This window comes from Electrophorus electricus, chromosome 19 (genome assembly GCF_013358815.1).
Source record: "Electrophorus electricus isolate fEleEle1 chromosome 19, fEleEle1.pri, whole genome shotgun sequence".
In the NCBI taxonomy this organism is placed as follows: domain Eukaryota; kingdom Metazoa; phylum Chordata; class Actinopteri; order Gymnotiformes; family Gymnotidae; genus Electrophorus; species Electrophorus electricus.
The window spans coordinates 13,744,104-13,756,516 of NC_049553.1; positions in this window are offsets into that span (position 1 = coordinate 13,744,104).

Sequence of the window (12,413 nt, forward strand, 5' to 3'; positions counted from 1 at the left end):
TTGGTTTCTGATTTTTATATGCTCTATCAGTAAAGAGATAAATTATACCAATCTTCTATGATAAGTTCTGTATATTGGCATGCTGTTTGCTTTAATTCCACAGAATAAAGCCAACCATCAAGAAAAGGCAGTTTGTTCTAAAAATACCATGCGGTCTGAATAGAGACAACATTTGCTGTAGAGTTAAATATATGGATGTTTTCTAATTCTAGTGGTGAGATGAAAATACAGCTTACTTGCAGGTCTGTCAAACACTGTTTTCATTACCAAAAAAATTAAACATTTATAAAAGCGCATTCTGCCACTGTTTATGCAATGGCTGCACACTGAAAGCAAATAACATATGCTTATAAGATTTTGGTACCTTTAATGTCTGCAGTCACTTCAATCAGTTACTTCTGTGTTGGCAGGCACCTCAGTATCTGAGACAGAATCCTGTCATCTCTGTATATCTATGACAAATGACAAATTAATATCCAGTTCAAAACAGTTGTTGCCAGTCCTCATTTTCACATTTGTGACAGGTTAAAACCACACCTAAGTCCCGTTAACTACTCCTCCCCCATTTAAACGGAAAATATGCTTAACTTATGTACTTGGGGGGAAATAGTTGTGATTGATTTAGTCCATGACAATGTCAGCCATCCAGTTTCTGGTCACTGCTACAATTTATTATTCATTTGGTTTCAGTTGTAGACATTTTCAAATGATTTGATAGACCTTTATAATGAGGAGATTTATTACTGTAAAACAAACACACAAACACATTTTTGATGTGTATATCCCTCCTATTCAACCCATACACTCCTAGGTAAAAAAATAAAACAATCCCCAAACTGTATAATATTAAGCTTTTAATATTGGTCTCATCAACAAATAATTGGGCATTTTCGAACACCATACATGTAGAACATTGAATTTTATATTAAAATTTTAGGTGTTTCATGATATTATATTTGTTTACAAAAATGTGCATTAATAGGCATTTATCATAAATTATCAACATGTAGGAGGCATTGCCTAATTTATGTTTTGTGTTTCATTTCATGAAGTCATAGAGGCATAAAGTGAGCCATGTTCTTGGTAACGGTGATGCATAATGCACACATGGAGTTTTGGTTTCTGATCCAGAGATTGCTAATTTTCTGTCAATAATTAAATCACTAAGTGATTGTACTCAGTAGAGTCAACACTACTGTCATACCATGCCACCACAGTAATATGCGCACATCCCTCTGTGACCATATCTATGCTCACAAGGTCCTGTGTTTCCAGGATCTTATGTTCCCTAGTTCAATACTTTGTGAACACATTAACCTTCCTAGGAACATAGGACCCTGGGAACATGTTTTTAGTTATATGCTGATAAAACAAGTATTCTCTTCACTTGAAATGTGTGTTTTGAATAACTTGGATGGATTTGTGGACACTTGATAAGGCCTTTTGGAAACCCATAGCAAAGTGTTTTATTAAACATGCACACTTTTTCTTTTACTAAACAAAATAATTTGCTAAATTATAAAAAATAAATAAATACTTTTAGCTTTCATTTCTGATGATCCAGTTATATAATTTAATCAGAGTCTATATAGCTTGCATGATAACATTTGAATAAAAAATCACAATCATAAGCAAAGCAAAATCATTGGAAATTGGCTGGTTTGGGCCTGTGCTTAATCCAGTGAACATAATTTACTATGGTAGAGTAAACCCAAGAAAAAAAACACACTGTAAAAACTTTCTTTGTTTTAATTTGATTTAAATCACCAGTGTTGCTCAGATAAAAAAAAATATGTCTGTTTTATGTGATCTTCTTACAATTTGAGGTACCCAAAATTTTATCTTCCATTTCCCATCACCACAGAAGAGAAATACATCTTGTAATTGAAATTCCGTTAACATGCTCTCTCTGTGGTTTTGCTAAGAAATGAAATTTTTCAGAAGTGTGTGACTTCTTTAAACACAGGATGTAAAACCATAGACACTGGTTATTGTCATTGTACTAAACATCAAACTATGCACTACATTATATACATCCTTCTTTTCTATATTTCATCAGTGTACCTATTTACTGAATGCCACACTGGTATTCATTCACATTTCAAAATATAACAATAAAAAAATAATTTAAAAAAATCTCCAAACATATTTGATCCATCTATCATATACAGGGATAATCATATGCATAAATTATCTTAAATAGTAAACAGGGGCCATCATACATTAAGTCTTATTGCGCACAATGGTATTTTGTTTCTAAAATATAACAATTTTGTTTAAAATTTATGGATGCCAAGTTATGCCCAGTTATGCTCCGTATTGTACTATGTTCTTCAAAATGCATTGTCGGTACTGTATATAAATGCACTTTTATGTATTTTTTGTATAACAATAGTATTGTTTCACAAAAATTCCAATTAGTGTGAGTGAAATAGACAAAAAGTAAATCCTCCATTTTCCTGGCTACTCAAGCACTTCCAGGTTTTCCTGCTGTCGTCTGTTTCCATGGTCCATATATATATATATATATATATGTCGCTTCTTGTTCTGTTACACTTATTCTCTGCGCTCCAGGCTAAGTTACGCTTTAATTTTTTCGTGCTCGCTAGTTTTATTCTGTTCTCATTCCTCGTCAGGTGTTCTCCCATCTGTTGTACTTTCTCTCTGTCTACGTTGCTTTCCCTGTTTGTATTTGCCAGTCTTGTTCAATTCTCGTTCCTCGTCAGGTGTTCTACCGTCTCTTCGCTTCTGTTAGGTTTGTCTTCCCGTGTTCATATATGAAAGGATGTTGTCTGGTTTTCCTTTTGGTTCTGTTACCTGTGCTTTTGTCGTGGTTATTGTTTGTCTATCTTAAGTAGCCTGGTTCAGTCTATTCCCCTTCCTAATCAGTTTCCTTCCCCGCTTGTCCTAGTTTTACAATTCATCGTTGTCCTTCCATTAGTAATACCTTACTGTTTATATTTTTTGTTGCCTAGTTATCTTCACCCTGTTAGTTTGTTAGTCTTCTGTTTGTTCCTTCGTTCTATTCTGTATTATGTATTTCCCTGGTTAGTCTGCTTCTGTTATTAAATGTATTCATTTATTCTATCTTGTCTGTCTTTTATTCTCATTATGGCTTCCCTGGTCATTGATTCAGCTCGCTCTCACGTCCAAGGCGTTGTTACTTCCGGTGTGTGTTCGCTCTCAACCTGCCCCTCGTTATATCTGCCTTGTGCTGTGGGAATGCTTAAGATAAGAAAAATTTGATCTGGTCACTATATAGTAGTGACGTTTGGGTCTTAGTACCTAGTGGATCATTGTTAAAGGAAAACTTCAAAGTGAATTTTTTATTCACTTGAACAAAGACCATAAAAGTTACAGACAGATCAAATATCAAATAATCTAAATGTTATTAGTATTAAAATGCAGTCAGCAACCATTAATAAAAATTAAATTAGCATAGACTGAAAAATGAACATTCTCTTTAAAATAGTACCTACAGTATATCTATATGAGATTTATGTTGATTTTCATACAGTGAACAGGCTGCAGTCTGTATAAAAAACGACAGATTTTTGTTTTTGTTCATTATGATGAATGAATAAAGTAAATGTAATAATATTCAAAATACAACAGTAAAGTGGAAGAGTGTACATACGACCCACATAAATGTAAACTGCTTCAGTATGTTCAATCTTTACACACATTCAAATACTCACTCAAATCAAATTAGATCTACGGTTTGAATGCATGTAGATCATTTTGTAACATAAACTTTGTGGTAATTATGGAATTTCCTCCAGCTAAGAGTTCTTTAATTTTCTTCATTACATCTAAATCACCTTCAGCTGTTCCTTTATATGACAGTTAAATGATTTTTGGGAACAGGAACTTTTGACTTCTTTGAATTTAATATATAGATAACATTGTTAATAAAATGATCACTGTCACAATCAGACCATGATTGTACAAGATTTATTTAGATCATGAACAAGCAGGAAATCTCATTCAATCTTTATCAGATTTAACAACAGACATGTATTATTGCAATTCTTATCCAGAATAAAGCTTCAAAACTAGGACTAGCAGGCCTTACTCTCAGAAACTCTCTTAATTATCTTTTACTACAATATGCAATGGTGTCAAAGCAGTTATCGTATTATATTTATTGTTTGCTACATTGAAACTGCAACAGAAGTAGTATGTTACCAAACAGAATGTCTAGGAAGTAAGTTAATTATTATATTCCCTACAAACCAAAAATGTTTAGCATGAATTTAATTTGAACAACAGTATGATGGGATACTTTGAATAGACACAAAATGACAAATGACATACTTTAACTCTTAGAAATTAAACAAAAGGTCAAAAATAGAACAGAGGAAAGTTTATGTGTCTCTGGTACCTTTAATTTTGAAGGCCATAAGCCACTTGACAGAGTGTTTGTAGGCTTTGTACACCTAAAAAGTAAAAACAATCAAAGCTTAAGCCATTTATTTACACTTGTGACCAGTGGTGTCTGACAGCGGGTAGCCTAATTTTGGTATCTGATTTTTATATTCTCTCTTATTAAAAATATATATATCAACTATACCAAATGTCTATGATAAGTTCTGTTTATCGACATGTTGTTTCTATATTTCCACAGAATAAAGCCAATTATGAAACGGCAGTTTATTGTAAAAATATCATACAGTCTGAATGGAGACAACATATGCAGTATAGTGAAATATATGGATGTTTTCTAATTCTAGTGGTGAGATGAAAGTGCACCTTAACAGTGGGGCAGTGGTAGCTCAGTGGTTAAGGTACATGACTTATAATTGGAAGGTTGCTGGTTCAAGTTGCCACTGTTGGGCCCCTAAGCGAGGCCCTTAACCCTCAATTGCTCAAGATATATGTGGTCACAATTGTAAGCTGCTTTGGATAAAAGTGTTGTATAAATGTTAAAAACTTTGGTTTTATTACAAACAAAACCTTGTAAGGTAACAAGCTCTGAGGCATAAGCAGATGATTCCCAGATCTACGTAGCAGTCCCACCTGGGTTTTTAGTTTAGATTTTATGTGTCTATTCATGTATTTATACTTTCCTTTTAAGCTTTCTATTTATTTTATGCTTTTAAGTTTCATATATTATTATTCCTCTCCATGTAAAACACTTTGCATAACCTCTGTGTATGAATTGTGTTTTGTCTTGCTGTACTTACCAGCCCTAATTTGTAAAGAAACAACGTCAAGCCATCAATTAAATATTTACAACTAAGCAGCCAACAAATGGTACCAGCACTTGTGTTTTCTGATTGTGTAACTTAACTCATCAATAAACTATAACAAGAAAATGGTAGACCTGTGGAGCTGTAACCAACAAATAGTGCCAGTCCTGTTCAAGAGAACTGTATTTTATTTTAGTTTTGCTAGTGGGAAAGTCCTACAAAGGCTGCCCAGAAAAGACTTGGCCTTTGATCACAGAGAAGAGGCGAAAAACCACAAAGATAATTTAAATAAATACAATACAAAAGTGTAACATCAGGAGTGACCCAGGCCAAAACAAGACTACACTGAAACAAGACTACACTAACTCCCTACGCGAAAACACAGACAAAACCCAGTCCAAATTGGCAGCCATTCGTTACCGACTAGTGTACATACAAATATTTATAGTGTGTACAAATTTATAAAAGCAGCCGTAGTTATAAGTGCAAAGCAGGCTCAGAGTCGAAAGGGAAAGCAATCACTGAATAGAATATCAACACTATCACAAATCACAATTCACAAAAAGGTCTCTCTCTGTCTTTTCTCCCTCTAAAACACCTTCCTACATCTTTTCTCCAGGTGGGGCCTTGTTTCCAGACTAGACAGAAAGTATGAAGTTTCAATTCATGAAGCTGTACATCATGGAGGCATAAATCAAACCATATTCTTGGTAAAACCCATACATGGTGCACGCATGAATTTAGAAATGTATTCTTTTGGTTTCTGTTCCAGAGATTGCTCATTTTCTGTAAATAATTTTCCATAGAATCATTAGTACTGTCATGCCATGCCACCATAAGAATATGCCTACGTCCCCCTGGGTCCATACGTATGGTCCCAGAATCACATGTTTCCAGGGTCCTATGTTCCCCAGTTTGATATTCTGTTAACACATTAACTCTCCTCTTATATTTGGCTCATATTTGACCCATTTCAAGTTAAAATATTTCAGAATCCCTGATCCTGACCCTGAGCCTAACTTTAACTCTAATCCTACCCGGTGAACAAAATACACTTGAAACATAGGACTCAAAACAATTATTCTCTTGACTTGAAATGTGGATATATGTATTTTGAATAACTTGGAAAGATTTGAAGAAACTTGATAAGGCCGTTGGACACCCATTACAAATTGCTTTATTAAACATGCATAGTATTGCTTAAAAATAGAATTTTAACTGCACATGTTGACAACACTGTACATGTTGACTAGAAGCTAATCAGACAAAATATAAAATATTTGACTCCCTAGACAACCTTGGCAAACTCTACACCAAAAATATGCAATTGTGTTATACATTTACAATACAAATGATTACAGTCATATCATATGTATTGATACACTTAGTTGACAATAAATAAAAGGTGGAGAACAGTTAGATTTGGAAACTATATATCAGGACTAACTGACAACAAATAAATTGTAATTATCAGATGATACCTCATTTTGCTACATTGCCATTTCATGACATGAAACAACAGCAATAACTTTCAAGCATTTAGCACAAGTGAAGCCTGACCCAGTTTTGTAGGCCACATAATGGGAATGAAGGCGTGGACCATGGCCTGAAAAAGGGGTGGGGAGAGTAAAAGGACTTGTCAGTTTGGCTGTTCAGGGATCAGTTAAATCTGTGGACATGCCCAGTAATACTATGTATTTAATTCAGTTCTTCAGAGTGCCTTGTCATTGCCTTGCTTTCTTCAAATTGCTAAACAATAATCCATAATGCTCAGATTAAAAATATCTACTATATATAAATTAACTTTGTGTTCCAGTCTCACTTTTTGGCATTGCTTAGTTGTTAATAAAGCCTGCTATTATAATTTCTTATTATCAATAGCATTGCTAAATAATTCCATGAATGTTTTTAATAATATATTAACTGTACATAATTACACTCCATAATTTATTATTATTATTATTATTATTATTATTATTATTAGTAGTAGTAGTAGTAATAATAATAATAAACCACCCATGACTAACCCAGAAGACATTATCACAGCTGCCCAGTGTCTTCTATGGATATTATTCTTCACCCATCTTCTAACATTCTCAGATAATCTCATACTTTTCCAATATCCATTAATTTCTCCCTCATCCTGTAACACTCTCTTCCATTCTCCCTCACCATCTCCTCTATGGTGTTCAGTATCTTCTCCACCTGAAACCTGTTGCTCCTGTATTCATCCTGCTGCTCATTCCAGTATTTATTATCAATGACATGAACACGACCTCCACATTGATCTACTAGGTCCTGCAGCTCCCTACTTTGCCTTACAACCTGTCCAATGGTCTGGTCATCTTCAAGTTGATCTCCATTTGTAAAAAGAACTATGAAATATGTTAGAACTTCCTCCCCAAATAGTTCTTTAATCTCTTTAATAATTCTTCCTTCTTGAGCTCTGTATCTACCCACTTTGAGAATGATGAGAATGGCATGTGGACCCGGGCCACGCTTTGCAATACTCTTCACTATCTCATGTTGGATCTCTGCATTAGTGACTCTTGTGTCAAAATGACCAGGTGCTTCAACAACTGTTACTGGTCTACTCTGGAAGTCCTTAGTCTTGGATGATTTCTCTCCCAGGATGGTGTTTCCTGTGCTGGTCATGCCATCACCACTTCTTCCCACCAGTAAAATCCTCAGCTGGGAAATCCTAAATAATGTGGAACATTGGTAATTTGAAGCTACTTGGTTAAATGTAGAGGAGAATGAAAGTAGTCATCATATCTGAAACAGTGAAATGTGTCATTTTATATGCCCGTTATTGTGTTAATTTAAAGTCATAACCAGTAATAACTACAACCTGCAAGTATGTTTTTACCAGTGCAAAAACACAAACTCCTAAATGTCAGTGTATCTGCTCATAAGTACAATAGGAATGATTCATTCGATTTTCCCTGCTCCAAACTCAGCACTGACTTTTACAAAATGCCACTGTTTATCACAATTCAATTGGTCTGTACAGAATAACAGTGCAAATGGTATTTTAGAAATGTAGTAAAATGTAGTAAACAGTAGAAAAATAGAATTTTAATAAAATTCTGTTTTTATTTCTCAGATGACAACATTGCTTAGGAAAGCAAACCTATGAAATCAGTCCTTTTATTTGGGAAGGGAAGCTGTTACAAATATAAATCAATTATTTTTTCTTAGAGATTTAATACAGTTTGACTCCAGTTTTTCATTATTTTATCTCCTTTAAATTCTGTCTTGCATATTATTCTTTAATACTTTATTTTTATGTGTTTGTTTACATATAAAAATAAACAGCAATTTGATTCTAAATTGAATGAGTGTAAATGGAAATCTAGTCCACCTCAATGGTTAGCCAAGTAGTATCTTACTGTATCTAACACCAGCTAATTGTATTGCTACATTAAATACAGTAAAATCTGTAAAATAGTACAGTCACTTAGAAAGCAGCAGCCAATCCTTTCTATTGCAGACAGCCTTGTTGTTTGTAATACATATTTAAATTTTTGAATGATATGTATTGCAAGATTTGTTGCAAAGGCAAATATGAAATATGGTAGGCTACTCACTTTGCATTGTGTCGTTCCCCAAATGATTTCGCTGGTGTAACCTGGATATATGTGTGTAAAACTCACTGAAATGCATGAAGCAAAAATGCCTCTTAATGCTGTTTCCATGTTCTAGAAGCAGCATGCAGGGAGGGGCCAACGGCTCAGCGACATCCTCTTCTGTTTATGTACATTTTTTGTAGCTCTCGTTTTCGTTCTCTCTCTCTCTCTCTCTCTCTCTCTCTCTCTCTCTCTCTCTCTCTCTCTCTCTCTCTCTCTCTCTCTCTCACACACACACACACACATACACACACACACACACACACACACACACACTCTCTCTCTCTCTCTCTCTCTCTCTCTCTCTCTCAGGGCAAGTTTTGAACTTTTATTTCTTCAATTTTTGGCCACATTGTTTATGTATTACTGTGTAAGCACACTTGCAGAGTGTGTAATTTTTTTTTTTAATCAATCACCAGTAAGACGTTAAAACAAAGAGGGATGGCCAGAATATCTGAATAATGAAAATTATGACACCTCATTCTTTTACTCATGTCAAGCTAATCAGCAGCGACCTCTATTGGTAAAAAAGTTACGGTGGCAACAGATTCTGGTGTAAAACAGCTCCATTCACGCATACGGTCCAAGATACATGTAAATGGTTTCGTATCAATCAAAGACATGTCTGCCTATAACATTATGGATAAAGCAGGAGCATTCGACCTAATATAACTCACCTTTCTTGTTGTTTGCACTTAATTCAAATTTTTATTCAAATTTAAACTTTTTCCTTGTGATGTTTCCTCTTTTTGTTTTCCCTGTTTTTCTGTTTTTCCTGTTTTACTCATGATAGCATATAAAATATTGTCACGTTATGGCCCCGCCCCCTCTTCAAATGTCTTGGTGTGTGTGTGCGCGTCCGTGTTGACACGCCCTCGTCTTGTCCACCTGTTTGGCATTATGTGTAATTGTCTTTAGTGTATTTATGTCTCCTGTGTCGTAGTGTGTTTGTGGGTTATTGAGGTGTACACAGTGTACTTGTAGAGATAGACGTGGTGGCTGTTTAATCGTGCCCCTTCTCCGCATCCTGAGTAATTGAGACTAAGCTTGTCATGCCGCCCGAACCCCAAGCACACTACAATACCCAATACGGTGTTCCTCACCCGGCTAACAACTCATCCAATCATAGACATCACCTGTTTCCGTGTTTCCATTGTATATAACTGCCTAGTACAACTCAATGTTGTGAAGTACTGTCTCTAGTTCTTTCTGTGCATACTGAGCCTTATTTTGTTTTGTCTACTGTGTCTCGGATCTGGTTTTTGTGTTTGTGTTAATAAATATTTAGCAAAACATGAAAAATTAAAGCAATTTATATGATGTGCTAGGACGTTCATGCCTTAGCTCCATAAAAATTGAACACTTGCTCGTTTCTTTTAAGTTTTTATGGTTTAATGAATATGAACAAGATTTTAATGGAGACTCCAGATTGTAATTTATCTTGAGACAAGTACAAGACAAAAGTGCATTTTATTCAAAATGTAACAGTTTCTCTTTGAACAGAGACATTCGAGAACATTTATCAGAGATATACTGGAGGGAAGCTCAGCACATTGTGGAGCGTCCTATTCATCCTCTTTTTGCTGAATATAATCTGCTGTCCTCTGGAAAAAATTACAATGTACCTCTATCCACAAAAACACCATTTTAAGAATTCTTATATTCCTTATGTTTACATTTACATTTATGGAATTTATGGAATCTACTTAATGAATTCTTAACCAAATTTATTTTACTGTGTACCTAGTGTATTTAGAGCTGGTATGTGTTTCATTGTGGCTCTTATATTATTGTAAATGTTACATTGGAATCAGTATCTCATTCATTATTTATACTCTGTGCAACCTGATGATGGTGAATCTAAAGGCAAATTTATAGTAATGGACCATGAAGTTTATTCATTCATTTAGATCATCTCTTCATGTTTAAGAGGGTCACGAGGATCACTGAGTGAGCTAGTGATCATGTTACTTTGCAAGGTAAGACAAACGATGTTTTTCTGATCATCTTTGTAACTACACAGTAGTGATAATCAGATTTTGTAAAGATTTACATAACAATAGTATTGTTTCACAAAAATTCCAATTAGTGTGAGTGAAATAGACAAAAAGTAAATCCTCCATTTTCCTGGCTACTCAAGCACTTCCAGGTTTTCCTGCTGTCGTCTGTTTCCATGGTCCATATATATATATATATATATATATATATATATATGTCGCTTCTCGTTCTGTTACACTTATTCTCTGCGCTCCAGGCTAAGTTACGCTTTAATTTTTTCGTGCTCGCTAGTTTTATTCTGTTCTCATTCCTCGTCAGGTGTTCTCCCATCTGTTGTACTTTCTCTCTGTCTACGTTGCTTTCCCTGTTTGTATTTGCCAGTCTTGTTCAATTCTCGTTCCTCGTCAGGTGTTCTACCGTCTCTTCGCTTCTGTTAGGTTTGTCTTCCCGTGTTCATATATGAAAGGATGTTGTCTGGTTTTCCTTTTGGTTCTGTTACCTGTGCTTTTGTCGTGGTTATTGTTTGTCTATCTTAAGTAGCCTGGTTCAGTCTATTCCCCTTCCTAATCAGTTTCCTTCCCCGCTTGTCCTAGTTTTACAATTCATCGTTGTCCTTCCATTAGTAATACCTTACTGTTTATATTTTTTGTTGCCTAGTTATCTTCACCCTGTTAGTTTGTTAGTCTTCTGTTTGTTCCTTCGTTCTATTCTGTATTATGTATTTCCCTGGTTAGTCTGCTTCTGTTATTAAATGTATTCATTTATTCTATCTTGTCTGTCTTTTATTCTCATTATGGCTTCCCTGGTCATTGATTCAGCTCGCTCTCACGTCCAAGGCGTTGTTACTTCCGGTGTGTGTTCGCTCTCAACCTGCCCCTCGTTATATCTGCCTTGTGCTGTGGGAATGCTTAAGATAAGAAAAATTTGATCTGGTCACTATATAGTAGTGACGTTTGGGTCTTAGTACCTAGTGGATCATTGTTAAAGGAAAACTTCAAAGTGAATTTTTTATTCACTTGAACAAAGACCATAAAAGTTACAGACAGATCAAATATCAAATAATCTAAATGTTATTAGTATTAAAATGCAGTCAGCAACCATTAATCAAAATTAAATTGGCATAGACTGAAAAATGTACATTCTCTTTAATAAAGTACCTACAGTATATCTATGTGAGATTCCTGTTGAGTTACATACAGTGAACAGGCTGCAGTCTGTATAAAAAACGACAGATTGGTACCTTTTAATGTCTGCAGTCACTTCAGTCAGTTACTTTAGTGTTGGCATGCACCTCAATATCCCAAGTGAGACAGAATCCTGTCACCTCTACGACAAACGACAAATCATTATCCACTTCAAACCAGTTGATGCTGGTCCTGGCATTTTTGACAGGGCAAAACCAAACCTAAATAATGTTTGTCAGACATTTTCAAATGATTGGTCCACCTTTATAATGAGGAGATTTCTTATTGTAAAACAAATTTATTATCAATATTATACAACAACAACAATACTAATAATAATCACCATCATCTCGAGAGGTGTACACCAAAGAAAACCACTGAGCAAAATCAAAGCTGGTAAAAATATATGT